This window comes from Typopeltis vanoorti, chromosome 3 (genome assembly GCF_054136105.1).
Source record: "Typopeltis vanoorti isolate ZY-2024b chromosome 3, IOZ_Tvanoo_1.0, whole genome shotgun sequence".
NCBI classification, from domain to species: domain Eukaryota; kingdom Metazoa; phylum Arthropoda; class Arachnida; order Uropygi; family Thelyphonidae; genus Typopeltis; species Typopeltis vanoorti.
In genome coordinates this window covers 173,452,009-173,479,516 of record NC_143551.1, presented here as the reverse complement: position 1 = coordinate 173,479,516, position 27,508 = coordinate 173,452,009, and the positions used below count along the sequence as shown (strand labels likewise).

The following is a 27,508-nucleotide window of genomic DNA, read 5'->3' as shown; positions in this document are numbered from 1 at the left end:
TTTAACATGGGATAATATTCTTATTTATGCTCAGGCTTTATCCTCCCCCAACTTAGTTAATATTCAAGCTAATTTCTAACATAATATCATAAATGGTTCTTCCAAAATAAACAGTTCGAAGGTTTAATTCCCTTCTCAGCATAAGCTTAGAGTGGCACTAGCTTATTAGGCATAGACAGATTAGTCCAAAAAGAGTCCTTTAGGCACTATATGAAAGTTAATTGTGTGGAGCTCCTTAATTCCCTGGTTTCTATTCCTTCTTTGGTTACTATTCAAAATGAGTATGAAAACTTGTACATTACCATTCTTATCTTTTCACAGAGTTGCTGAGACTTCCTTGATTACACTTCGCGTTTTCTCACCACGTATTCTCACGGCATCTGCGACTTACTTCTATTTTCTTTGAAAGGTTCACCTTTCGCTGACTACATGTTGGCATAACTAACCAATGGCTCTTTACTGGAATTCCGACCTCATTCTTTCGGTGGCTATACTTGGCACGGCACGTGCAGCAACCGGGAGATTGTTGCTGTGGTCTCGGCGGTAAGCTTCCACAGCTATCCAGGAATTGGATCAGGAACACAGGAACAGAAAACAAGAGAGCGATTGAATTTCCCGCCGGACCTTATATTGTAAATGCGAGCGCCCTCTCTCGATGACTACGTCATGCTCATAGCGGCGGCCGATTGGTCACCGCAACTCCGAACTGTTTTGAAATGGCTCTAATACATATATCATCTTATATACATCTAATAATAAAATTTCAGTACTGATACATAATTTTCCCTTGTTAATTTTTATACAGACATTATCAACTTTAATTATGGGCTTCTCAGAATCACTTAATATCTAAAACTAAAGATGGTTAGACATACTTCTGAGTGAGCATATGTACACTATCTTTTTAGCTTCTTTTCTTCTGGAGGCATAAGTATGTCCTTATCCTTATCTCTAATCGTTACCGTATGTTGGATCGGAAGCAGGATGACTCACCAAGAGTGAATCAGCACTTTTTCCGACACAACACCTTCCCAGCTGACAAAACGGTCTTTGCTTTTTTCGGTGCTCTTTCACCGGGCATTGTCCACTGTTTTGACTGCTGCTTGGACTCAGGTGTGTAGTGGTGGATCCAAGTTTTGTCTACAGTCATGAATCGATACAAAAATTCTTACACTTGGATAAAGGATTAAACTAAATTTATTATTGCCAAACACAGCCTTGAAATGTCTTTTCGCATGCGTTTTTGATCGACAGTCAACAATCACGGCACCCAGTTCCATAATGAACACCGTTGTTTGTTATGGAACTGTTGCAAAATAGAATGATGGTGGGCAAATTCTACATGTATGGTTATGTTTCTGTAGTACGTATATGTGTGTCGAATGTATTCATTTTGAAGAATTGTGTAAGATGAGTGAGACGAGGGAAATTAGTTTAGTAAGTATTTCAAAAATGAATGCCAAAGGTGTGGGGAGAATAAGATGTATGCTAATGAAAAGCTACCTGATGAAAGGAGATATAATGTGATTGTGAATGTTGGCAAGGTTATGGTTGTTGCAAGTAAATTGATGAGAGCAAGTGAGGGTTCACAGGGTATTAGTAAACACAAGAATGAAACAGTGGAAAATGAAGAGATAGTTGTTATAAAATTAATGAAGATGAAGGGAATGACTAGATGGTAATGAGAGAGAAAGAGAATTTACACAGAATCCTTGTAAGGACAGAATGTCAGACAGAAAGGTTGCAAAAATGAGGAAAGGGGTGAAGAGGATGGGTGATGGGAGTTTTCAGACTATCAAAATGGATTTGAGACTATCTGGTGTTAGACAGAGGCCAACAGGATGATTATACATATATATTTTGGAGCAGATGTTATGACTTTACAGGAGGACTTGAATAGACTGCATGAATGGGCAGGTAGGGAACTATCAGTTCAATGTTGCAAAGTGTAAGGTTGTGAAATTTGGTAAGCAACAATGGGATGCAAAGTATATAATTGGTGGGGAAAATTTAAAGGAGGTAGAGGAAACAAGAGATCTAGGAAACTGAGGGGCCAGATTGCACAAGTTGTGAAGATGTCACATCGGATAATAACAATGATACAGAGGACCCTGACACGCAGTAATAGAGAGGTCATAATGCCATTCTAAAAAGCCTTGATCAGGCCTCATGTAGATTATTATGCATAAATTTGGTCATCGGGTTTTCATGGTGATCAGAATATGTTGGAAAAGGTCCAGTGGAGATTCACAAAGGTGGTCAGTGGTCTTTGGAATGTAGAATAAGAGGACAGATTGATAGAATGTCAGTTGCAAAGCCTTGTGAATAGGAAAAAGATGGGAAATATGATTGCAATGTAAGCTAGTCAGGGGTTATTATCAGGTTGACATGGAAGAGATTTTTCATAGAATGGGGGGGGAGGCAGAACAAGAAGACATTGCTGAAAACTGTATAATGAGAGTGTGAGCAGAGGAGTGAGGAGAGGGTTCTTTGCATGGAGAGTGGTTGGTGAGTGGAATGCATTGCCTGAGTGTGTGTTGTGAATGTAGACACATTGAATCAGTTTAAGGCATGGTTGGATGAGTATTGTGTGCAATAGTGTGTACCTCCCACAATGAGTCTCTGACCACATGGAAGTCAGATGATAATAATAATAATATTATTATTATTTTTATTATTATTATTATTTGACACCTCCAGGGAGTGCTAAGACTCATCAAGGGAGGACACCTACTCTACATCTCTCCGTCTCCACCACTCAACCTCATCCACAAACTGCCTCATCTACACCAACGCCATCTACTGTCCACCATCACCACAGGCCTCAGGCCTGTGGTGATGGTGGACAGTGCCAGGGGATAGAGAATGTGGATGACATACAACAGCAAATTAGCACAATAAGTGCAGGATGAGCAATTATTATGGAGAAGGAGATTCTTCAACTGTGGGAACATAGATTGCAGGAAGAATGGTTACAGAAAGAGAAAGAAAAGAAATTTATACAGCTACTAAGAGTTAATTACCTTAGACAACACGTAATGCAGGGGGACTGAAGGTTCAACAGTGCTAGATCTGGTGAAAGCATTTGAGAACTTGTTGGTACACAGAGAACCGAGATGGTGGTGATGTTACCTCTTGGGAACATCAAACATGTTGACCTCACCTGTGACATTGATAGACATGCAGAATGTTCAGTTAAGATAGGGTGTATATAGATTACAAAGTGCCGAGTATGATAAACTGAGCAGCCAACTTGGAGCAGTGCAGAGCACAAGAATCTAGAGGGGAAAGATGTCAGCAATGCATGGGAATCAGTCAAGGGATGTATAAAGAAAGCAGCAATCAGAATATATAAGCAGAGTCATGATAAATCAGGTATGAGGTAGATGGATGAGTAGCATAGCATCATGAAGCATTTGTAGAAAAAAGTAAAAGTTGTGGTCTATAATGAGAAAGGTAATTAGCAAGCATTACAAAGCACAGACAAAAAGGTGAACTGTATGGTAAGGAAGGCCAAAGATAATTATGTAAGGAAGCTAACAAAAAAGGATAAGGGAATCACGAGGCGTTATTTCAAAATGTGCCAAGGAAATGGAAGGATGACTATGGAATGATGATTTAATGAGTGCAAATGGCACTTTGGCAAGTATTACATGACCATTTTACAGAAGTGTACCATCTAGATGGAAATATTACAGTGCCTGATGTGACTTGACCGATGTTTGATAGAGGTAGATGAAATGGAGGCACTTACATTATATTACAGAATCTTGATCAAATTTAGACGCAGGGTGAAATGGTACATCAGTCTTATGTATTACAAGAATGTGTAAGGAAAAGTGACAGTGTCACTGACCAAGCTGTTTATGTCTTAGTTCTGGGACGGTGTCAATGAAGTGGAGAGGACAAAACTGTTTATTGCATAAATGGGCTTGAAGACAAAAGCAGCAAATTATAGACCAATCAGTATCTTAGAAATGGTGGTTAACGTATTGGAGAAGTTGGTAAAAGGCAAAGTTCAGGAATGAGTGGATAGGAATATGACACGCTACAGGAGAAGCATGGTTTTGTGAAGGTTTTAACCTTCTTACCTTAGTAATATGCTCCCTTTTTATAGTGAGATGGCATTTCATTGGACCCTTTCCAACATCTCTTCATCTTTCTGAAAACCCACTGACCAAATCTGGGCACAATAGTCCATGTGTGGCCTAATCAAATCCTTATACAAAGGAATAAGAATCTCCCTACTTCTACATGTCAGTGTCCTCCGCATCATTCCCAGAAGTCTTTGTGTTGTCTTCACAATTTTGGCAATGTGTCCCCTAAATTTTAGATCCTTATCCACTATCAACCCCAGATCTCTTATTTCCTCTACCTCCAACAATATATTCTCACCAAGCATAAATTCTGCATCCCATCTTTGTTTTCCAAATTTTAAAACCTTACATTTTGCAACATTGAACTCACATCCCCATACAAAATTGTTTATAATTATTATTTTATTTTATTATTGCTAATAATGGCTGATATCCATTAACCTGGCTTTTCAATGAAAGTCTGGGCAGGAAAGGTACCCAAGGAATGAAAGGAAGGTAAGATAGTGCCATTGCATAAGGGTGGTAGCAGACTGGAAGCGTCTAATTATAGACCAGTTTGTGTGTCTTCAGTATTTGTTAAGGTTTTGGAGAAATTATTGAGGGACCATATACAGTGTTGGGCAGATGAGGATAATGTTATCTATGAGAGTCAACATGTATTTGTTAAGAAACACTCTTGCTTGACAAGAGCAGTTGATGAGAGAAAGGCATATACTGCTATTTTTTTGGATTTTGCAAAGGCATTTGACAGGGTGCTACATGATAAGCTGATACTTAAGTTGCAGCACATAGGTTTTGATTTCAGGTTAGTCAACTGAATTCAGGATTGGCTGTCTGATGGGGCAATATCAAGGAGGCAGAAAGTTACAAATGGGGTTCCACAGGGTTCAAAACTGGGACCTGTATTGTTTAACCTTGATATCAATGACATTGTCAATGGTTTGCAGGGAGACATTCAGTTGTTTTCAGATGCTGTGAAGCTGGGAAAGGTTATTAGTAATAGTGCAGATGTGGCAGTCCTGCAAGAGGATTTGAATAAACTAGACAGATGGACCAATGAATAGGGGTGTCGGTTTAATACAGCAAAACGTAAAGTCTTGAAGTTTGGGATATATTGATGGGAGGATGCATACTCGATTGGAGGAGCTGTACTGGAGGAAGCAGGGGAGACAAGAAATCTGGGGATGATGACTGATAAAAAACTGAAATTCAGGGAACATATTGCAAAGGTGGTGAAGGTAACTCAGAGAATTGCTGCAATATTGAGTAGAATATTGATCTGCAGAGATAAAAGAGTTATCGTTTCATTGTATAAGACTCTGATCAGACCACACCTAGACTATTGTTCTCAAATTTGGTCCCCAGGATTTGAGGGGGATAAATTAACTGTGGAAAGGGTACAGAGGATAACAAAGATGGTTTCAGGACTGTGGAATGTTGGTTATGAGGATCGGCTGAGAGAATGTGGACTGCAGAGTTTGGTAGATGATAGAAGAAGGAGAGGTGATATGACTGAGACTTTTAAACTGTTGAGAGGTAGTTACATAGTTGACACTGGGGACTTCTTTCACTTGGTGTAACAGCAGGAAGGAGCGATGACAAGGGGCCATCCTGGAAGTTACAAAAGGAAGCCGTAAGCAAGAGGGTGAGGAGTGATTTCTTTGCATGGAGGGTGGTTGAACCATGGAATGCATTGCCTGATAGAGTGGTGAGAGCAAGAATGGTTAATGAGTTCAAGAAGTGGTATGATAGACTTTGTGTTTCTTAGGAAGGTTCTGCTGCGAAAGAGTCTCTCGACCCCATGGAGATCTGAATAATAATAATAATAATAACTGCTGCTTCCAGTGAAAAGAAGAGACCTGTAAACTTGTTAAATTACATACAAAGATTAAAATTATCAAATTTAACGATGAAAGTGTATTGAAAACTGAGATAGGCTACAGGATAAACTCATCTTGCACTACTAGTGTTGCAGTTGTTTAAAATAAAGATAAAAAGATAAAAGTTGTTCAAAGTTTTTCACTTAGTTATACTATAAATTAAAGATGCCAAGAAATTATCTTCTTGGTTTCATCTTTTATCCAAGTGTAAGCAAATAAGATTTGCATGTGAGGTCACCTCACGACTGGACTACTTGTATGTAGAGATTGATGACTTCTCATCAACTGCCTTAGTATCCCATAATGGAACACACATATCTTTATGGACATGTATAATGCTATTCATTATGGGAAGAGCCACTACCCAGACCAGTTTCGACCTTTACTGAAGCCTCATCAGTGGGAGCCAGACCCATTTTGAAGTAATGCAGAAATAATGTAATGCACTTATCCTTACAGGCATTATACATGCCTGTAAGGATAAGTGCATTACATTATTATTTCTTTTAAATTTTTCTAATTTTCCTGACCTCCATGAAGTCACATAAACCATCATGGGAGGTCAACATGATGGTTTATGATATCTATTCCATGCTCCTAACACATTCTATGCAAAAAAACTTACTTCTTACCGTTTTCCTCATCACCTCCTTTTGCAACTAACAGAGATGGCCCCATATCCTTGGTCCTTTCCCTCGTTCTACCATATAAAATACCTCCTCAGTGCTAATACTATAATAACCCTTCAACAGCTTAAATGTCTTGATCTATACCCCCTCTGCCTTCTGTCCACTGAGGGCATGCAAGCTTTGCAGTTTGCATGCCCTCAGTTTATCCTCATAATCAACATTGTACAGTCCTGATATCATCATCATAACACTAATTAAAGGTATAGACATATTGATCTGTTCTGGTCTCAATATCCATCCAATATCCTTTTCTGAGGTCTACCCTGCCTTCTCTTTCCAATTGGCTTATATTTTAGTATTTGGTTAGGATGTTGAAGGATGCTGAAGGAAGAGTATTATGGAGGGATGTGGACATAAGAAACAGATGGAAAATATACTTTGAGGGACTTCTGAATGAGGAAAATGCAAGGACTCACAGAGGAGATGGGCAGCCTTCTGAGGGGATGGTGCAGAACATCAGTAGAATGGAAGTGACAGAGGCCATGAAGAGGATGAGGAATGGAAAAGCGGTGGGCCCCGACAGAATTCCAGTGGAGGCATGGAAGGCACTGGGGGAAGAGGGAATTGACCTGCTGTGGGACCTGTTCATGAAAGTTTGCCAACAGGAAAATATACCCGAGGAATGGAGGGAGAGTACTCTTGTTCCCGTCTACAAGGGTAAAGGGGATGCAAAAGACTGTAAAAATTACAGAGGAATAAAGTTGATGTCCCACACAATGAAGATCCTAGAAAGGGTTCTTGATGGTAGATTGAGGGAGGAGGTGGAGATTGCAAAGGAACAATTTGGCTTCATGCCTGGTAGATCAACAACAGATGCTATCTTTGGGTTACGACAGATGATGGAAAAATATCGAGAGAAACAAAGGGAGCTACATCTGGTATTTATTGATCTGGAGAAAGCATACGATAGAGTGCCAAGGCAAGAAGTCTGGAGGTGTCTGAGGGAGAAGAAGGTGCCGGAGAAATATGTCAGGTTGGTGCAGGAAATGTACAGAAATGTGAAGACAAGTGTTCGGACCTGTTTGGGACAGACAGAAAGTTTTCAAGTAACAGTTGGCTTGCATCAAGGGTCAGCATTAAGTCCGTTTCTGTTTAATATTGTGATGGAGGTGGTAACAGAGGAGGTGAGAGAAGATGCACCTTGGACAATGTTGTATGCAGATGACATCTTGCTGTGTGTAGATTCAAGAGAAGAAGCGGAAACTAAACTGGAAAGATGGAGAAAAGTACTGGAAGAGAGAGGTATGAGACTGAGCAGAAGTAAGACAGAGTATATGTGTTGCGCAGTGGGCGGTGGCCAGGAGACAGACCTGGAGCTGGAAGGAAATGTCATCAGGAAGGTGAGAGACTTTAGATACTTAGGTTCGACAGTGGAAGAAGATGGAGGAGGTGAGAAGGAAGTGGGATGCAGGACACAAGCAGGTTGGAGGAACTGGAGGGAGATGGCTGGAGTGTTATGTGATAAGAGGGTGCCGATCAATCTGAAAGGCAAAATTTATAGGACAGTAGTGAGGCCAGCTATGACATATGCCATAGAAACTGTGGCCCTGAGGAAAAATAACATTAGCAGGATGGAAGTAGCAGAGATGAGAATGCTTAGGTGGATGTGCGGTGTGACCAGAAAGGATCATCTGAGAAATGACTATGTCAGGGGAACAGTGAAAGTTACGAACTTAGGAGCGAAAATACAGGAGGCAAGGTTGAGATGGTTTGGTCATGTGATGAGGAGGGAGGACGAATATGTGGGAAGAAGGGTCATGCAGATGGATGTGCAAGGAAGGCGGAAGCGTGGGCGGCCAAAGAAGAGATGGAGGGAGCTGGTAGAAGAGGACTTGAAGATGAAGAACTTGGATGTGGTGACAACCCAAGATAGGAAGGTGTGGAGGAGACTCATAACAAACAGTGACCCCACTTAAGTGGGAGAAGCTGCAGAAGAAGAAGAAGAAGTTAGGATGTTGGGTTGGCCGTTCGGTTTACATGTTCTATCCATTTTTGTTTATAATTTTTTAGTTTTTTTTCTATTGATTTTGTTTTTAGTTCTTTTAAAATTTCTGTGTTCCTGTTTTGATCTAATAATGTCTATTTTGCAGTTCTTCTCATAAATCTCATTTCACTTGTTTTTATTCTTTGTTTATCTTGTTTGTTTATTGCTCAAATTTCACTGCCATATAATAATGTGGGCACTGCTAAAGTATTGTATATTTTCAAGTTTGTTTCTTTTTGTACTATATTTGGGTTGAGTGTTCTATTTATCAGGCCTATAATCTGTAAAAATTTTTAAGTTTTTAATTTTATGTCTTTTTCTCCTTCATATGATATTTCACATCCAAGATAACTGAAAGTATTTATCTGTTCTATTATTTTATTATTAATAACTATTTTGCTTCTAACTGCGGTTTGTCTACAAAATGCCATTGTTTTAGTTTTATCTATGGAAATTTTCATTCCAAACTGTTCTACTATAATGTTTAAATTATATATTGCTCTTTGTAAATTGTCTTCCTTATCTGATATTATTACCTGATCATCTGCAAATAATAGTGTATTTATTTTGTTATTCCGGGAAATTTCTATACCTTGATTGTTTAAGGTGTTCCACTGTATTAATATTTCATTAATGTAAATATTGAAAAGTGTTGGAGACAGAGGGCATTCCTGTCTTACTCCTTGGTTTATGGATTGTTTTCAGACAACTTTTCATTTATTTTTATTTCATTATCTTTGTATACATTCAATATTGCATGTAGTAAAATATTAGGGGGAGGGGTGGGTGCGGCAAGTCCAAGTCCCCGTCGTGCTCCCTGGGACCTTCCATAGGGTACACTCCCTACAAAGATGCTAATGGACCTCTGTGAAGAACAACGGACAAATCAGTGGAGGAGGATTCATATCCCAATGGTGAAATGTGCGGAAGAATCTTCAGAGGAGCAGACCTCTATAAACAACCCGGGCTCAGCTGGCTCCGGCTGTCAGTACCTGGTTAGGGCCCCTACCTAGGGTTACAAGGAAAATTAAAGGATTCAATCCTCTGACAAAGAGAAGCAGTTTTGTCAGTACTGACACAAGGTTGAAGTCTCATGATGATGGTAAAGCTTGTAATTAGAAAATTGCAGATGGCAATACAGTTTATTGTGTATGTCTGTAATACTGCAGAGCAGAAAGCAAATGGAGAAACTACTGCTCTATTCTCTCTCTCCAGACTAACCACCATGGTGAACAAATCTACACAAATGGCCCCGAGTTCCTGGCATCCCTTAAATGGAACAGGGGTGAAGAATCTTCAGGCTCAAAATGGTGTGTGTTCACTAAAACTAGGAACTTGGAATGTCAGAACCCTGTACGAAGCAGGTAAGCTAAGAAATGCTATTCAGGAAATGAAAAGACTTGAAATTGAGATTTTAGGAATGAGTGAAGTTAAGTGGCCAGGATCAGGCAAAACTTGAGTTAATGACATTACAATGTACCACTCTGGAAGTAGTGAAAACAACCATCAAAATGGAGTTGGAATAATATTAAACAAAGATGCCAATAAGTCACTGTTGAGCTTCATCCCCTACTCAGATAGGATAATGTTATTAAAACTAAAAGGTCAACTACTAGATATTAATCTTATACAGGTCTATGCCCCTACTGCTGACAAGAGTGATACCAAGATCAAAGAATTTTATGACCAATTAAAAGAACCAATGAAAAATACAAAAAAACATGATATTAACATCGTCATAGGTGATTTCAATGCTAAAGCTGGGAAAGGTAGAAGTGGAGATATAGTTGGCGAACATGGACTGGGAACAAGAAATGAGAGAGGAGACTGTCTTATTCAATTCTGCCAAGAGTAGCTAATAGTCACAAACACATGGTTTAAGCTACCATCCCAAAGGCAATATACTTGGCGATCACTACAAGATAATAATACAAATATGATTATTTGTTTAATCATATTTGTATTTTAATCTTGTTGATTAATTGTTAATTTTGTCTAATTAATCAACAATTTCGAAGTTCCATAAAGAGCACAAAAACCTATCCTAGTGCGGATATTGCTTCTGATCATAATCTACTAGTGACAGTGTTAAAAATTAGACTGAAAGCTATACTTCAGAAACATTAACAAAAAAGGTTTAATTTAGGAAAGTTAAAAAACCCAGAGATAAGAAACAAATTGAGTCAAGATCTGAATCAAGAGATAGCACTTATCAAGAATGATGACATCATGAGGGTTGATGAATCATGGGATATTAAAATCTGTCTTCATAGAGAAATGTACCAATACCTTGTGTCCTGATAGATCAGTAAAAAAGAAAGATTGGATATAAAAATCACAGTCCAACAAAATTATTAAAGGCAAGATCAAAGAAGCAAAAGAAATCTGGATGAATGAAAAATGTAGAGAAATTGAAATTCTACAAGAAAAGCATGACAGTTTTAATCTACACAAAAAGCTGAAAGAACCTCAGGTATATTTAAGAAAAAACAACTATGTGTCCTTCAAAACAAAAAGGGAGAAATAATATCAGAAAAAGATGACAAAATATAAGAATGGGTGAAATATGTAGAAGAACTCTTTTCTGATAACAGACAGAACCCAGAAAATACTTATTATTATTATTATTATTATTATTATTAAACAAGACCTCATGGAGTCAAAGACTCATCTAGGAGGTCCTTTTATCTCACACACATCTCATCATACCGGGTCTTAAACACATTCAAACAACTTGCAGACACCACACTCTCAGGCAAGGCATTCCAATCATTCACAACTCTGCACGAAAAAAACCTGCCTCTCACTACCCTACTCACACCCTCTTTATACAGTTTCCAGGTATGACCTCTGGTTCTCCCCTGATCTCCCACTATTCTCTGTAGAACTTCTCCACCATTGATCCTATAACAACCCCTTACCAACTTGTAGGTCTCTATCATATCTCCCCTCTTCCTTCTCTCCACTAGACTCTGCAAATTACATCTTTTCAATCTTTCCTCATACTCGACATTCCAGAGGTCAGAAACTACCTTAGTCAGTCGCCTTTGGACCCTTTCCAACATCTCTTCATCCTTCTGAAAACCAGGTGACCAAATCTGGGCACAATAGTCCATGTGTGGCCTAATCAAAGCCTTATACAATGGAACAAGAATCTCCCTACTTCTACACATCAGTGTCCTCCTCATCATTCCCAGAAGTCTTTGTGTTGTCTTCACAATTTTGGTGATGTGTCCCCTAAATTTTAGATCCTTATCCACTATCACTCCCAGATCTCTTATTTCCTCTACTTCCAACAATATATTCTCACCAAGCATAAATTCTGCATCCCATCTTTGTTTTCCAAATTTTAAAACCTTACATTTTGCAACATTGAACTCACATCCCCATTTGCTTGCTCAATCACTCAATTTATTCAAGTCTTCTTGCAAGGCCACAACATCTTCACTAATCTTTATGGTTCTTCCCAAATTTGCATCATCTGCAAACAACTGAATATCTCCATCCAAATCTTCGCTAATATCATTAATATACAAGTTAAATAGTAATGGCCCTAAAACAGATCCCTGAGGCACTCCACTAGTGACTTTCCTTTTCCTGGATATTGCACCCCCATACACAACTTGTTGATACCTATCAGATAGCCAGTCTCCAATCCAATGCACTAATCTAATATCCAACCCCATCTGCTCTAGTTTGACTGTCAACTTATCATGAGGTACTCTATCAAAAGCTTTTGCAAAATCCAAGTATATTACTGTGTATCCTTCTCCTCTGTCCAAGGAAGCAGTCACTTTATTGTAATAAGTAAGTAGATTACTAAAACACGACCTCCCTTTAGCAAATCCATGCTGTCCATCAAAGATTATACCATTGTTGTCAACCCAACTCTGGATCCTAGTTCTCACAAGCTTCTCCAACAACTTAACCACAACACCTGACACACAGATAGGCCTATAGTTTGATGCTTGAGTTCGATCACCTCCTTTATGAAGTGGCAGAATCTTGCCCTCCTTCCACTCTTTAGGGACTTGACCAAGTGCAAGACTCGTATTAAAAAAATATGTCAAGGCAGGTGTCAACTCTCTGGCACATTCCTTCAGAATACGCAGTGATATATTATCAAGTCCCACAGCCTTATTTACATCTAGTTTACTCAACTCCCCAAACACCTCTTGCTCACTTACAGTCAGTCTCTCCTCCCCATCATCAACTGCTCTTAATCTCTCCATGAAGTCACATTCACAAGATTGAAAGATCTTTATGAACTGCTCATTAAGTATCTCCACCACACATTCTGCAACAGCCGTCTTTATACCATTTCCTCCAATCAATGTCATCCTTCCATAATCATTCTTTCTTTTGCTGGCTACATATTGAAAGAACTCCCTAGGATTCTTTTTGGCTTCATTAGCTAACTGCTGTTCATACCTCTCTTTAGCTACTCTCACCAACCAAGTCACTCTCCTTGCATGGTCTTTGTAGAACTCATGAAATTGGTTACTTCCACTTCTCTTATGCTGCCTCCACAATGCCCTTTTTCTCTGTATTGCATGCTTAATCTCCTTATTCATCCATCTCACACCTAACTTATTTAACCTTCTCACCCGTGGTATACATTTAGACATTGCATCCACTAAATATTTTTTGAAAATCCCCCAAGCTGCATTGATCTCTTTTCCAGCTAACTCCTCGTTCCATGCTACACCTGCAAGCTGTCTCCTGAGCTCTTCATAATCACCCCCCTTGTAGTTCCACATATACCCTTTTTTCACAGGGGTCCTTGCACTGCTGGCAACCACCCAAGTAATCACCTCATGGTCACTTTCACCAATTGGTGGATGATTTGATACCTCATTGATAATTACATCCTCCGATGAGATGACCAAATCCAAGACCCTTAATCCTCTTGTGCCCTCTGTTACATACTGTCTGAGGTAGTTATCCCTCAAAAACTCAAGAAACTCATTTTCTTTACTTCCAGTTGCTATCTCTTCATTCCAGTCTATATTGCCATAATTAAAATCACCCATAATGATCACCCTTTTCTTATTTGCTTGGCTTATTTGACTATACATTTCACTATCACCACCATCCACAATACCAGGTCTATAACAACATCCCACCAAGTATTTGATTCTATTCACCTCTATCTCACACCATACTGCCTCAAAACCACTGGCCCCATTTCCCTCTTGCATCTCTACCTTGTATGGACATAACTCTTTCTCTATCATCAATAGCACTCCCCCTCCCTTTTTACCCCTTCTATCCTCACGAAACACATCATACCTTTCCATCTCTATTCCTGTCAGGATGTCATCCTCATCTAACCATGTCTCACTTATTCCGACAATCTCTGAGTGCACAGACGCAATTAGTGCAACCATTTCATCCGCCTTGTTTCTTATACTTCTAGCATTGGTATACAAACATAACAACTCATTTCTGGATCTACAGCTAGTTCCACTGATACCACTCACTCGATGTGATCTCTCCATGCTGGATTGGGGCCATTTCCCTTTCTGCTTCTTCATTTTAGAACCCTTTGCAACAACATCTGTTTCCTTTTGATCCCTGATCATCCCATTACTTTCCTGCCTACACATTCTCTCACCTCCTCTTGGAGCATCCACCTTTCTCACGCTGTGTATTCCTGTCCACCCTGAGCCTCGCCGTTTCCCTGCTCCTGTTGCACACCCATTCTCTCATTTTCTATACTCATACCACTCACTTCCACATTCATTTCCACTCCTTCAATCTCTCCTGTCTTACTCTCCTGCTCTTCCACATCACTCCCCTCTCGATCTGATTCATTCTCTCTATTCACTTCTCTACCTTCCAGCAGCAGTTTCTCCAAGCGACTCACACCATAACCACTCAAATGCAGTCCATCGCTCCCATACAGCTCACTTCGTCCCTCAAACTCATTCCACACATTAACAAACTGTACTCCCATCTCCTCACACATTTCAGCCAGAATATCATTCATAATCCTTGCTCTCCGCCTCATTTCACCACAATCATACCTAGGCAACACACTGACCACCCTTCCTGTCACACTATTCTCCTTTATCTTTCCAAGCAGTCTCCTGACATTCATTTTAACATGCTCTTTGTTCTCTCTCAAATCATTCGTACCAATTAATACAATTAACTCTTTTGCTCGTTCCCGCCTCGTATTCAATGCCTCAATCACTCTACTCATTTTACCGCCTGGAAAACATACCTTGTGCATTTTATCCTCTAGCACACCTTTAATAATGGAGTCGCCATACAACGCCACTCGCTCATCTTTTGTTATCTCTTTCATGCCATCATGATTTATTTTAATAGTTTTGACCTGAATTCTCTTAATTTCATTCCACATCCATTTCATTTCTTGCTTCATCCAATCCAATTCACCTTCTGAACCTCGCGACACATTCACTCTATCATTAAATCTTTCTAACTTTCTAACTCTCGACCCCCTCTTCTCACTTTCCCTCTCATTCATCCTTGTTTGTTTCCGTACTTTCGGTCCAACATACGTCCAACTTTCACTATTATTCTTCTCACTTTCACTCTCACATATCTTTCTTTGTTTCCGTACTTTCGGACTAACATGCGTCCAACTTTCGCTATCATTCTTCTCACTTTTACTGTCATTCATCTTTCTTTGGTTCAGTACTTTCGTTCCAACATGCGTCCAACTTTCGCCATCAGTCATTCTTTTTTCGCTATCATTCATTCTTTCGATTTTTTTTACTTGCGATTTCTGCACCATGCCATTTCTACTTTCATTCACTCTCTCAATTTCGTTTCTTTCCAACTCACTTTCATCCCTTTTAACATCCGTTACGGTTGTCAAATCGCTCTTTTTCTTTTTTCCTGATTTTTTAACATTTTTTCGCCTGTCTTCCTCACCATCCTTCTCTTTCAAACGTGCACTCGCGACACAATCGGTACTAGCACTTTCTGTCATCAACTTCATATTCGCATTCATTAATTCCTCGTTCAGGTCACATTTCGCACACACCCTTCTTCCATCCGCACTAAACATCCACAAATCATTTATGTAGTCGAAGGAATACATATAACAGACCTCACACTTAACGAACCGACTGAAATCCAAATTAAAATCATGGAATGACAATGCCGCCGCCATTTTTTTTTTTTTTCTCTGCAGGTTACTAGGTCTAATATTAACGTTTTCGTATTTAGTTTAAGCAAGAAAAAAAAAACCCACACTAATAATATCGGTAGCGTACAACGTTTACAGCCGCTCTTACTTAAACAATTACACATATATACTTAATTATTCCTAGTAAAACTTATCTGAATCAGGAGCTCTTCAAAACACGTTTGTAGCGCTTGACCCACTAGCGCCCCCTGATCAATATACTTCCCATGCCAGGAATCGAACCCGGGCCTCCTGGGTGAAAGCCAGGTATCCTAGCCACTAGACCACATGGGAAGCTTATGAACTTATGAACTTATGAACAGATGGACGGTCCATGCATTCTAAGATCAGAGGTAGAATGTGGGCTGAACTCAGCTAAAAATGGTAAAGCCTTAGGCCCGGATAGAATACCAGCAGAAATAGTAAAGTTATTAGAAGGTGACAACATTGCTATATTAGTAAAGCTATTTAATAAGGTATAGGATACAGGCATATTCCCACAAGTTACAGTCGACCTCAATCATGCTACCTAAAAAAGCAAATATGAAAACTTGTAATGACTATAGAATGATCAGCCTAATGAGTCATGTTCTCAAAATGTTCCTGAAAATAATTCAAAAAAGAATATACAGAAAATGTGAAGACACCATCAATGATAACCAGTTTGGCTTTAGAAATGGTTTGGGAACAAGAGAGGCTCTTTTCTGCTCTCAAATCTTATTCCAAATACTGAGGAAAGATATAATACCATTTGATTCAAGTTCTATAGTGAAATTGACTCTGTGATGAGAATAATTGATATTTTGTAGGAACATTTCTAGTTGGTCATGTAAATTATTCCAAACAGCAAAAATATCATAACCTTAGTATCACCTCCGGGTCGGGTTCCCTCTGAAGAGACCTCAATAAAGGTTGAAACCGGTCTGGGTAGTGACCCTTCCCATAATGCATAGCATTATACATGTCTGCAAGGAGATGTGCTTTGCATTATGGGATACTAAGGCAAGTGATGTGGTCTTAGCTTCCTTATACAAGTTGCCCTAGTCCTGAAAACACTTTAGGTGCAAACTTTGTTTGCTTACACTTGGATAAAGGATTAAACCAAGTATACAATTTCTTGGTATCTTTAATTTATTTTTAAAAATATCATCCATACTGAAGGTTTGGATTAAACAATGAAAATTTTAATTTCAGTTGTTCTAAATAGAAATTAGCAAGGATAGGAGAAATTGAAGAGACCACTGCAATGCATTCAATTTGTCTAGAAAACTTTTCATTCCAGAATTCATTATGAACTTGAAGAGGTCTAAAATATCCGATGAAAACATAATGATAAAACTTCCTTCCAGGGTGTCAGCTAGAGGAACATTTGTAAAACATGAAGCTATGATGAAGATTAACTAGTAATCTATGGGGCAAAGTTTCAAATCTTTAATTTTTGATATAAAGTCACTTGTATTTTTAGTATAAGAAAATAATGGCCAGATAAGGAAGACGAGAGATTTAAAAGAAACCTCAAACTTTTGTATGTAGTGCTACCTATGCAATCAACAATTGCTCAAAGAGGATATGATTTATGTAACTTGGGTAAGCCATAAATTATAAGTGGTCCTGCACAATTTATTTTTAGCTTTCAAGTGAAAATACATTATCTAATAAAGAGTTAAAAATTTTAGTTGACTCTTGGTAAGGGTCTCTACTGATTAGTGCTATTAGGTTTTTTGATTTCATAGCAATATATGAAAATAGAATATAGAATTTTTTTTCCAGAATTGAGACTTAAATGAAACAGACTAGTCAAAGGCATAGTCAGTCCCCTTGCACATTCTTGTTACACATGAGGCTATATCTAATCCTATGGCTGTAAATGCATTGAGATTCTGCAATAGCTTGAAGTATCTTAAATTTGTCAACCCTTGTTCATACATTAGTCCCAGAAGGGTATATAAGGAGACAGGTGATCAACAAACTCATGAGTAGTACACAGCTCAGGCAAGTCAGGTGACCAGCATAGTAAGGAAGGTAAAATTACATTACGAGAAGAATTTAGCCAATCAGGCCAAAAGAAATCCCAAAGAGTTCTTTCATTAGGTGACAAGAGAAAGAATCACTATGGACCAATAACTTTGACAAGTACTGATTGTAGTGAAATGATAGAAATAGATGAAATGGTTGAGTTACTGAGTGACTACTTTGAAAGGGCATATCATCCAAGTGAGGATACTGCCCTTTCAAAGTAGTCACTCAGTAACTCAACCATTTCATCTATTTCTATCATTTCACTACAATCAGTACTTGTCAAAGTTATTGGTCCATAGTGATTCTTTCTCTTGTCACCTAATGAAAGAACTCTTTGGGATTTCTTTTGGCCTGATTGGCTAAATTCTTCTCGTAATGTAATTTTACCTTCCTTACTATGCTGGTCACCTGACTTGCCTGAGCTGTGTACTACTCATGAGTTTGTTGATCACCTGTCTCCTTATATACCCTTCTGATACTACTCCTTGACTATCTTCCATGCATGCACTGCTAACATAATTCTCTTGCAGATTCTTACGCCTCTGCACTGCTTCAAATTGCCTCATGAGCTTGGTATAATCACCTGCTTTGTACTTCCACATATACTCTTTATTGACTGAAAATTCCACATTTTGCAACCTTTCCAGTCAAGATCATATGATCACCTTCCTCCATCAGAGACAATGTTGCCACTTTGGTTAAGGACAGATCTTCTGATCCTATGCCCAGATCAAACACTTTCACACCCCTGAGTCCCCTGCATCACATGCTGCTTCAAGTAATTATCTCTCTGTAGGTATATAAATTCCATTTCCTTCCTGCCATGTGATCTTTCATCTTTCCAAATTATGTCTTCATAGTTGAAGTTCCACATAATAATTACATGACCTTCACTCATTGCACTAATTTGCTGATGCATGTGTTCCACTCCATCCCTGGAACTCCCTGGCCTATAGCAGCAGCTAACTGTATATTTTATCCTATTGGCACTCTTTTGAGGCAATCTCACACTAGATTGCCTCAAAAAAACTACCATCTTGTCTTGCTTGTCTTGAACTATTTTGGCTGCCATTCATTTTTATATATAAGTACATACTCCAGATGATGACTTTGATATGAAGCTCGAAACATTGACTGATTATTTTGCTTTATATTAAACTGAAGTTTAACACGAAAATTATTTCCATATCTATTTTTTTTAATAATGAATGCTGATCACCATGTAACTATGAAGAAAAGGATGCCAATATCTTTTGGCGAGACTGCAATAACCAATGCCCCAAACTATTCCCTCTTATTCCTGATATTTCTACCATTAGTATATAGAAACTGTAGTATCCCCTTATGCTCTCAACTGTCTTTACATACTAAATTGACTACCTCATTTGATATTGTTGCTTAAGAGACTAGATTCTGCATTTTATCATAATTTTCACACAATCAATCGCTCATGGTTGCCTACACACATACTACCTGCATCCACTCTAAATGTTTCCACACACTCAGTGAATAAAGCAGTCCCTGGACATCTAATTCTAAATCGATTTAAGTGCAGCCCATCAGCATTACATAAATGCAATGAATTATCCAATTATTCACGTAATTGAATGACTACATCCATAATAAAATTTAATGGTAGAACTAATATGAAGAGAAGGAAAATACATTTATTAAACTCACTAATATTTAATATCCAGCATCATCAGAGTACAATGAAAGTGTAACAGGGCCATGGCACTAAATCAAGTAATTGTAGAAACAATTAAAATTGTAACTGATGCCTAATATACTTATGTGGTATCCTCTATGGATCAGATAACCTACAAAGTTAATTCAGAGAGGTTCGGATATTAGGTCTTAAAATGATAGTCTCCCAGATCTTTGGTAAATTTATGCAGCCATACTTGTTGAGGTTGGGAAATTGCTTCATAGCTGATGCTGATTCTAAGAATAGCCTCTCAGACCTGTAATGACTTCTATATAATAAAGATGTTATTTTCTATCTGATCCTATGTAAAGGAATATCCAGAGCATGGTCTGCCAATCCTGACTTGCCATTCATATGATCTTGGATGTCATTTTTATGTTCTTCAAAGTGTATGTTAACTGATCTACCAGTCTGTCCAAAGTAGACTAACTTGCAGGCAAAAGGAGCTTTATACACTCCTAGATGTTCAAGAGGTTGTAGTTGATCTTTAGGAGAACATATAAAAGTTACTTTGTCTGTTCATATGGAATATGAACATATGGAATGGGAATGGTTTTGCTGTGATCCTGTGTGTTGGGTGTACGAGGGATGTGGGTGCATGTAATATTTTATCTATTTTATATGGACTGTAGCCATCAGCTAAAAAGGTATTATACAGGAGCCTAAGCACAGTTTCAAGGGCTGTGTTATTTGAACAGATAGTTCTGGCTTAGTGAATAAGAGTTTTGAGGATGCCATGCTGTTGGAAAGGGTGGTGGTGGTGGCGTGATTGTTTGTGTAAATACCTATCATTAAGAGTGGGTTTTCTGTAGATAGAGAATGATAATGAGCCATTAGAGGATGCCACATAAGACCATTAGGTGTCAGTTACAATATAAATTGTTTCTACAATTACTTGATTTAGTGCTGTGTACCTCTCACAGTTTCATTGTGCTCTGATGATGCTGGGTAGAACACCAGGGAAATATTAGTGAGTTTAATAAACATATTTTTTCATCGCACCACCTAAGCTTTTCTGTACAAATTCTAATGACCATATGTGACATACTTCACAATTGACAAAACAACTAAATTTAAAAAAAAAAATGCAATTCACTAAGAGACATTGCAGCTGTTGTCTTGCTTTTGATGCCAAGGCCTCTGAGGGGGGGGGGGGGTCTTACCTGGGCCTAGGGTCAAAAAGGGGGCCCAGGGAGCCATAAAAACAATAACTAATGGAGACGGTAAAGGGCCCAAAACATACTTTGTACTCTCTGATAATATTATTCTCTGACTTTGTACCCTTGATAAAATTCCTCTCAGGGGATTCTGTTTGATGCCCATAAATATATGTTGATGTACCCCTAGACACTTTGGAGCAGAACTAAAACAATATTAATGCAGAACTTCTAAAACAGCTCTAACACAAATACATATCAAAAAACCACAGTTAATTAATAAAAAAAAAAGAAATATCTAAACCAACAGACTTCTCAATCACAAATTCATCCACAGTGCACTTTATGGCAGGTAACTCAAAAAAAAAATGGGGAGGACAAATAATTCTGTTCAAATAACAATACAAAATAATAAGTTAAATAATGATTCTACTAATTTCTCATTATATAACGGTTAGAGGTGAGACTCCAGCATAAAGGAGGTGATCGAACTCAAGCATCAAACTATATCCCTATCTGTGTGTCAGGTGTTGTGGTTAAGTTGTTGGAGAAGCTTGTGAGAATTAGGATTCAGAGTTGGGTTGACAACAATGGTATTATCTTTGATGGAGAGCATGGATTTGCTAAAGGGTGGTCATGTTTTAGTAATCTACTTACTTATTACAATTACAATAAAGTGACTGCTTCCTTGGACAGAGGAGAGGGATACACAGTAATATACTTGGATTTTGCAAAGGCTTTTGATAGAGTACCTCATGATAAGTTGACAGTCAAACTAGAGCAGATGGGGTTGGATATTAGATTAGTGCATTGGATTGGAGACTGGCTATCTGATAGGTATCAACAAGTTGTGTATGGGGAGCGATATCCAGGAAAAGGAAAGTCACTAGTGGAGTGCCTCAGGGGTCAGTTTTGGGGCCATCACTGTTTAACTTGTATATTAATGATAATGGTGAAGATTTGGATGGAGATATTCAGTTGTTTGCAGTTGATGCAAAGTTGGGATGAACCATGAAGAGCAGTGAAGATGTTGTGGCCTTGCAAGAAGACTTGAAGAAATTGAGCGATTGGGCATGGAAATTTAGATGCGAGTTTAATATTGCAAAATGTAAGGTTTTAAAATTTGGAAAACAAAGATGGGATGCAGAATTTATGCTTAGTGAGGATATATTGTTGGAAGTGGAGGAAATAAGAGATCTGGGGGATGATAGTGGATAAGGATCTGAAATTTAGGGGACACATAGACAAAATTGTGAAGACAACACAAAGGCTTCTGAGAATGATGCGGAGGACACTGATGAGTAGAAGTAGGGAGATTCTTGTTCCGTTGTATAAGGCTTTGATTAGGCCACACATGGACTATTGTGCCCAGATTTGGTCAGTGGGTTTTCAGAAGGATGAAGAGATGTTGGAAAGGGTCCAAAGGAGACTAACTAAGATAGTTTCTGACCTCTGGAATGTCGAGTATGAGGAATGATTGAGAAGATGTAATTTGCAGAGTCTGGTGGGCAGGAGGAAGAGGGGAGATATGATAGAGACCTACAAGTTGGTAAGGGGTTGTTATAGGATCAATGCTGCAGAAGTTCTGCAGAAAATAGTGGGAGATAGGAGAAGAACCAGAGATCGTCCCTGGAAACTGTATAAAGAGGGTGTGAGTAGTGGAGTGAGAGGCAGGTTTTTTAATGCAGAGTTGTAAATAATTGGAATGTCTTGCATGAGAGTGTGGTGTCTGCAAGGAATTTGAGTGTGTTTAAGACATGGTATGATGAGCTGTGTGTGTGTGTGTGTGTGTGTGTGTGTGTGTGTGTGTGTGTGTGTGTGTGTGTGTGTGTGTGTGTGTGTGTGTGTGTGTGTGTGTGTGTGATAAAAGGACCTCCCAGATGAGTCTTTGACTCCATGAGGTCGGGGTAATAATAATAATCTTACAACATCATCTCGTACTTCACTAAAATTATTAGTTTTAACAATATCTACAATTTCTTTAAGCATTTCAATTAAACTCTTCAAAGGCTTTTCATTCATTATATAGTATATATATCATTTCAAATCTGATTGATCAATGATCAGACTTGGAATCAATTAAGGGGAATTAGTGAGAAAGAAATACTCTTATGTAAGGTATGCAAATAAAAAAAAAAAGTTCAGGATTCCTGCTAACAAACTATCAGTATCTCAGAAGTAGTGGTGATAATTTTGAAAATGTTGGTAAGAGATGGCATAAAGAAATGGGTTGACTGAGAATCTATACTTTGTAAAGAACTTGTGTGTGTGTGTGGGCAATCTTACCTGGACTATATGCACAGATCTAGTCTCTGGCTTCAATGGTGATTCAGATATAGTGGGGAGAGAGAGAGAGAGAGAGAGTACAAAGGAGAGTATTAAAGATTATGTTGGTCTATGGAATGCAGACTTTGATTACAGATTGAGAATTTGCAGACTAAGGGAAGGTTATGTTTGAACAACTTATGTTTTATAATAATGTTACAACTGAGTTAGACAAGAGGAATGGATACACCATGATACTTTTGGACTGTTGTATAAGTTGGAGGATATGGTACTGGATTATAAACTATTAGCATAGATAACAGGGAGCTAACTGACAGATATCAAAAAGTGGTATCAAAAAGTTTTTTTTCACAGGACACAGCATGGAAAGCTGTTGTATAAATTGGAGGATATGGTATTGGATTATAAACCATTAGCATAGATAACAGGGTGGTGGCTAACTGACAGATATCAAAAAGTGGTATTTAGAGGATGTGAAGTCTGCAAAATTTAAGATTACCAGTGGTGTATCACAGGATCAGTCCTTAGTCCATTGTTATTTAATTTTCGCATTAATGACATTGGGAAAGATATGACAGGTAACATACAACTGTTTGTTGATAATGCAAAAATAAGCAGCATAATCAGGAAAGTGACAGACATGCCCCTCTTGCAGAATGGTTTAAATAGGCTGGAAATGTTGGCATGTGAAAATGGTGATCAGTTCAATATTAGTAAATGTAAAGTTATGCACTTGGGTGTAATGATATATCAAATGATATATTAAATTGGAAGGATTATGCTAAAAAAAACCAGATCAGAATTGGGATCTTAGAGTTTTAGTGCACAGGAAGTTGAAGGCAAATATTGTGAATACAATTGAGATGATAATTGCAATGCTGAAATTATCAATAATGTGTAAAGATAAGGAAGTAATTTTGACACTTTATAAGGCTTTGATGCAATCTTACCTGGACTATATGCACAGATCTAGTCTCCTGGTTTCCATGGTGATTCAGATACAGTGGAGAGAGAGAGAGTACAAAGGAGAGTATTAAAGAATATATTGGTCTATGGAATGTAGACTTTGATTACAGATTGAGAATTTGCCGACTACAGATGCAAAAACAGGTGCAAAAAGGTGAGATGATCTTCAAACATCTGAAAGGATCATACAGAACACCAATAGATGGAATTCTTAATTTTATGGAGGATGGAGAGAGGATGAGAGGGGTATCTTTGGAAGTTGAGAATGATAGCAGTCAAGAAACGGGTGAGAGCTAAATTTTTCTTTTATTAAAGTGGTATATGATTGGAACAGCTTGCCTCTGGAGATGGTGAGTACAAGTAGTGTAAATGAATTCAAGAAAAGGCATGACAGCTGATGTGGTGATATGTGGTCTCCCTTAGTAATAATAATAATAATATTCTCATGCACCCACTCCTTAATTCTCCAATACCTTAACCACCACTCAATTTTATATTATCTAAATTTGGTATAAGTTGCACCCTCATAATCAATATGCATTGAGTGGCCACTTTATTAAGAACTACATTTAATAATGAGTAGGTCCCCCCCCCCCCTTTTGGCCTTAAGAATGGCCTGTATTCTCTGTGGAATTAATTCAATAAGTGTCTAAATTTAGGATATTTGACCACGCTGTCAGTGTAGCATTTCCAGTTTTTGCAGATTGGATGGTGGCATATTGATGCTACAAACTGCCCATTCCACACAATCCCAGAGATTATTATTATTACGGGCAACTCCATGGAGTCCTTAGACTCATTGTGGGAGGCTCTAAACATCATGTCAAGAACTATATAGCATTTGCACAGTAACTATCATACTTAGCTTTGAACTCGTTCACAGTAATGGCACCCACAACAGACTCTGGCAACCTATTCTGCTCATTCACCACACTCCAAGCAAAAAACCAAGTTCTAACACCCTTGCTAACTACACTCTTACTTAGTTGCCATGGATGGTCCCTAGTTCTCCTACCACCACAATAAATGGGTTCTGAAAACCCATACAGAACCCATTTATTGTGTATCACACCTGTTCTGAAAAATTTCCTCTGAATTAATCTTGTAAAAACTCTTCAGTAGTTTGTATCTCTCAATCATATCATCCCTTTTCTGCATATCAATCGGTTTCTGTAACCCAAAAATTTCAACCTTTCTCGTAAGGTTAATTACATAGACCTGCCTACTATCTTGGTGACTTGCCTCTGGATCCTCTTCACCTCCTCCTAATCACCAAGAAAACCTGGCACCCAGATCTGCACACAGTAGTGAAGATGGGAGGTCTTATCAAAGCTTGATAAAGAGGAACAATAACCTGCTTGTCTCTGCTTGCCAAAGTATTCTTCAGTAACCAAGTGATCTGATGAACTGCTTTAGCCACTTTTGCTATGTGCCACCTAAACTTTAACTTCCTATCCACTAGCACTCTCAAGTCTGTGGCTTCATCTATTTCCTGGAGTATAGTTCCATCAGTGTGGTATACCACCGATAATATTTTCATTCTCCTTTTCCCAGTCTGCCAGACTATTTAAATCATCCTACAAAATTTTGACATCATGTACATTAACTATTGCTCTATCCCAACTTTTCATCATCGGCAAATAACTGAACAGTTCCTCTCAGATTCCTTCCTATATCGTTAATGAACAAATTAAATAGCAGCATTCCAAGAACAGAACCCTGCAGCATGCCACTAGTCACAGACCTTCTTTTGAACTCTACTCTTGAATAAACTACTATCTGATATCTCTACATCAACCACCCTCCGATCCATCTCACCAACCCTATATCCATACCCATTTGCTGCAGTTTACTGACTAGAATTCCATGTAGTATCCTGTCAAAGGCTTTTGCAAAGTCCAGCAGTATCACTGTAAACTCATTACCTTTATCCAATTCTTGACCAACTTCTCCAATACTTTGACAAAGACTCCTGATTGGTCGGTTATTTGATTGGTCGGTAATTTGCTACATCAGTCTTGGAGTCTCCTTTATGCAATGAAAGTATTTTCTCCTCATTCCATCCCCTTGGGACTAACCTAACGCTGAGACTTAGATTAAACAATATGGTAAGGGTCATGACAATTCCTTTGCTCCTTCACATATGAGAAGAGGGCATAGCTTAGATGGTAGAGCGCTTGCTTAGCATGCGAGAGGTACCGGGATCGATGCCCGGCACTTCCAGTTTTTGAGTATCAAAGACACGGGAACTTATGTGGAATTATAATGCAGGTGATTATAATAGTCTTAGACGTCAACTTCGGGAAGTTTCATGGAAGGAGGAATTGGAAGGCCGGGATATCATTAGTGCATGGGAAATTGTGAAAGAATATTTGTTAGCAGCAATGGTAAGTTGTATACCATGAGTGAAGAAGAGGACACAATTTGGAGTAAAGTGGATGACAAACAATATTAAACAGGAATTGCATGTGAAAAAGAGGCTATGGAAGAGATATAAGGAGACAGGTGAAGAGAAGATGCATGAAGAATATAAGACACAGGCCAGAAGAGTGACTAGTGTGGTAAGGAAACCGAAACTGGAATATGAGAGGAGACTGGCTCTAAGATCCAAAGAAAATCCTAGGGAATTTTTTAGCTATGTGGCCAGTAGGAGGAGAAATGACTATGGAAGAATGATATTGTGGGATAAAAATGGGAATAGAGTGACTGATGCAGAGGACATAGTGGAATTGTTCAATGAACACTTTATTGGAGTATTTCATCCTAGAAGAGTCAGTTTTAATGCTAGAGGGATAGGGCTGGTTCAAGGTTTAGAGGTACAGGAGGAGAGTGTATTTCAGATACCGAGTACTCTGGATGTCAGTAAAGCTGTGGGACTGGATGATATTTCACAACGAGTTTTGAGAGAATGCGCTAGGGAACTGACAGTGCCTTTAACCTGGCTTTTCAATGAAAGTCTGCCTTCGGCAAAGGTGCCCAGGGAATGGAAGGAAGGTAAGATAGTGCCATTGCATAAGGGTGGTAACAGACTGGAAGTGTCTAATTATAGACCAGTCTGTGTGTCATCAGTAGTTGTTAAGATCTTGGAGAAAGTAGTGAGGGACCGTATACAGCACTGGGCAGATGAAGGTAATGTTATCTGTGAGAGTCAACATGGATTTGTTAAGGGGCGCTCTTGTTTTAGCAATATGCTAGCCTTTTATGATAAAGTTACAAGAGCATTAGATGAGGGAAAGGCATATACTGCAATTTTCTTAGACTTAGTGAAGGCATTTGACAGGGTGCCACATGATAAGCTGATATTTAAGTTGCAGCACATGGGTATGGATGTCAGATTGGTCAACTGGATTCAGGATTGGCTGTCCGATAGGTATCAGAGAGTTGTGTATGGTGGGGCAGTTTCAAGGAGGCAGAGGGATATAAGTGGGCTTCCACAGGGCTCAGTACTGGGACCTATATTGTTTAACCTTTATATCAATGACATTGTCAGTGGATTGCAAGGGGATATTCAGTTGTTTGCAGATGATGCAAAGCTGGGAAGGATTATTAGTAATAGTGCA

At 38.6% G+C, this 27,508-nt stretch overlaps 1 protein-coding gene and 1 non-coding gene across 6 annotated transcripts in view; both read right to left on the bottom strand.

Moving 5' to 3' along the window:
- Positions 1–27,508, bottom strand: part of LOC150108743 (twitchin-like) — a 2,666,638-nt gene that overhangs the window by 344,729 nt on the left and 2,294,401 nt on the right. The window lies entirely within an intron of this gene.
- Positions 16,035–16,106, bottom strand: TRNAE-UUC (transfer RNA glutamic acid (anticodon UUC)). The gene has a single exon. It is a non-coding gene; the product is annotated as a tRNA-Glu (tRNA).